We start from the raw sequence: 2,917 nt of genomic DNA, 5'->3' as shown, positions 1-2,917 counted from the left end.
CCAATCAGATAAAGTATTTTTTTAAACTATAAAGTACTATGTGCAGAGCAAAATATTAAGGAGTTATTGCTATATATGTGACAAATATGACAAATAGAAAGATGAGTAAGATGCATCTTCAATATTTTTCCCTTTCCATGTGTCTTGCTGTGAAGGAGTTTATAATCTAGATGGTTTGCAACTTTTCTTCTGTCCCATCACAACTGAGAGAGACAATACATTCCGCTTAGTAACAATGATTCTCCTGGAGGCCAAGTTTAAAGTGGAATATAGATATGGATGGCAAAGTGTGGAAGATGAAAGCAAAATGACACAGACTTCAGAGAAGGAAGAGAGAACATAGGGGATAATATGGCATTTGCTAGGAACCTCAAAGGATGGATAAGATTTGCAAAGAGGAAGATGGGAGAAATGAGTGGAAAAGTAGATGGGAAAGAATAGTCCCAGTTTGCTCATTTGTAAAGTGGGGCAGATAGAACAGTATTTACCTCATGGGACTGTTATAAAGATTAAATGAAGTGATTCCTGTGACATGGTTAACATGGGGTCTGGCATAGAATATGAATATCCAGTTTATGTTAAAATTGTGCTATTACTAGTTAAACCTATAATTCTGCAGGCAAAATAATGGTTCCCCAAAGATGTTCACATTTAGTCTTTGGAATGTGAAGGTGTGTTAGTTTACATGAAAAAGGGGAATTAAGGTTGCAGATGGAATTGTTGTTCAGTCACTAGGTTGTATCTGACTCTTTTCAACCTCAAAGACTGCAGCCTGCCAGGCTCCCCTGTACTTCATTATCTCCCAGAGTTTGCTCAAATTCATGTACATTGAGTAAGTGATGCTGTCTATGCATCCCATTCTCTGTCACCCTCTTCTCCGTTTGCCTTCAGTCTTTCCCAGCATCAGGGTCTTTTCCAGTGAGTCGGCTCTTCCCACCTGGTAGCCAAAGTATTGGAGCTTCAGCTTCATTATCAGTCCTTCCAGTGAATATTCACGGTTGATTTCCGTTAGGATTGACCAATTTGATCTCCTTGCAGTTCAAGGGACTCTGAAGAGCCTTCCACAGCACCACAGTTCAAAAGCATCAATTCTTTGGTGCTCAGTCTTCTTTATGGTCCAATTTTCACATCCATGCATGACTACTAGAAAAACCATAGCTTTGACTACATGGACTTCTGTCAGTAAAGTGATGTTTCTTCTTTTTAATGTGCTGTTTAGGTTTGTCACAGCTTTCTTTCCGAGGAACAAGCATCTTTTAATGTCATGGCTGCAGTCATCATCCATAGTGATTTTGGAGCTGAGGAAAATAAAATTTGTAACTGGATTCCATTTTTTCCCCTTCTATTTGTCATGAAGTAATGGGACCAGATGCTATGACCTTCATTTTTGAATGTTGAGTTTTAAGCCAGCTTTTTCACTCTCCTCTTTCACCTTCTGATATCAAGAGGCTCTTTAGTTCATCTTCACCTTCCGTCATTAGAGTGGTATCAATTGAATATCTGAGGTTGTTGATATTTTTCCCAGCAATCTTGATTCCAGCCTGTGATTCATCCAGCTCAGCATTTTGCATGATGTACTCTGCATGTAAATTAAAAAAACAGTATGACAATATACAGCCTTGTCATACTCCTTTCCCAATTTTGAACTGGTCAGTTGTTCCACGTAAGGTTCTAGCTGTTGCTTCTTGACTTGCATATAGGTTTCTCAGGAGACAGGTAAGGTGGTCTGGTATTCCCATCTCTTTAAGAATTTTCCACAGTTTGTTGTGATCCACACAGTTAACGTCTTTAGCATAGTCAATGAAGCAGAAGTAAATGTTTTCCTGAAATTCCCTTGCTTTCTCTATGATCCAAAGAATGTCAGCAATTTGATCTCTGGTTCCTCTGCCTTTTCTAAACCCAGCTTGTACATCTGGAAGTTCTTAGTTCACATACTGCTGAAGCTTAACTTGAAGGTTCGTGAGCACAGCCTTACTAGTAGGTGAAATAAACACAACTGTACGGTAGATGGTATTAAGTTTGTTAATCAGCTGACTTTAAAATAGAGATTATCCTGGATTATCCCTGGAAACCCAGTGTAATTGTAAGGGATCTTAGTTCAAAAAGTAAGCAGAAGCATCAAGAGTCAGTAGGAAATATAACTTTTGAAGAATGGTCACAGGTGTTTAATATTGCTGCCTTTGAAGATGGAGAAAAGACCAGAGAAAAGACCAAAGAATATGGATGGCTTCAAGAAGCTGGAAAAGAAAAGGAAATGGATTTGCCCTTAGAACCTCCAGGAAGGAATGAAGTCCTGCTTATAACTTGGTTTTAGCCTAGTTAATCCAGTGTCAAACTGCAGACCTCTAAAACTGTAACATAATACATTTGTGTTGTCTTAAGTCACCAAGTTTGTGGTAATTTGTTACAGCAGCAATAGGAAACTAATAACCCTAACCTATAAGCATCAAGAGACAGGTTCCGGATACAGTTCTGCTTATGGTTTATTGCCAGCACTTGGCTTGGTGTATAGTAGGCTCTAAAGAAATTATTTGAATGGTTGAATGAATAGACATTCTAGAAATACATTATGGTGAAGTTTGGCAGGACGTTTTGTTTTGGTCTAGGCAAAATAAGGCTTGAATGTAGGTTAGGGTCATAATTTGAAACTTTTTGAATATCAGGCTACAGAATTTATTCTTAATTTGGTAGGCAATGGAGATCCACTGAAGATTTCTCAGTGTTAAAGGAGTGGGATTGGAACTGTGTGTTGAGATTAATCTAAGCGATATTAAGAAGATTATAAAAATTACTTTGTGATTATAGAATTTTCCATGTCTATGTATGCACCCTACTTTTGTGTCCAAATGGCAATATTGTTTTTAAAGTTATGGTACTAGTTTGTTGACTCTTACTCATTTAGTTATTTATTTTATTT

This window comes from Dama dama, chromosome 18 (assembly GCF_033118175.1).
Source record: "Dama dama isolate Ldn47 chromosome 18, ASM3311817v1, whole genome shotgun sequence".
In the NCBI taxonomy this organism is placed as follows: domain Eukaryota; kingdom Metazoa; phylum Chordata; class Mammalia; order Artiodactyla; family Cervidae; genus Dama; species Dama dama.
The sequence above is the reverse complement of the archived record's forward strand: the minus strand, read 5'-3'. Positions refer to the sequence as shown.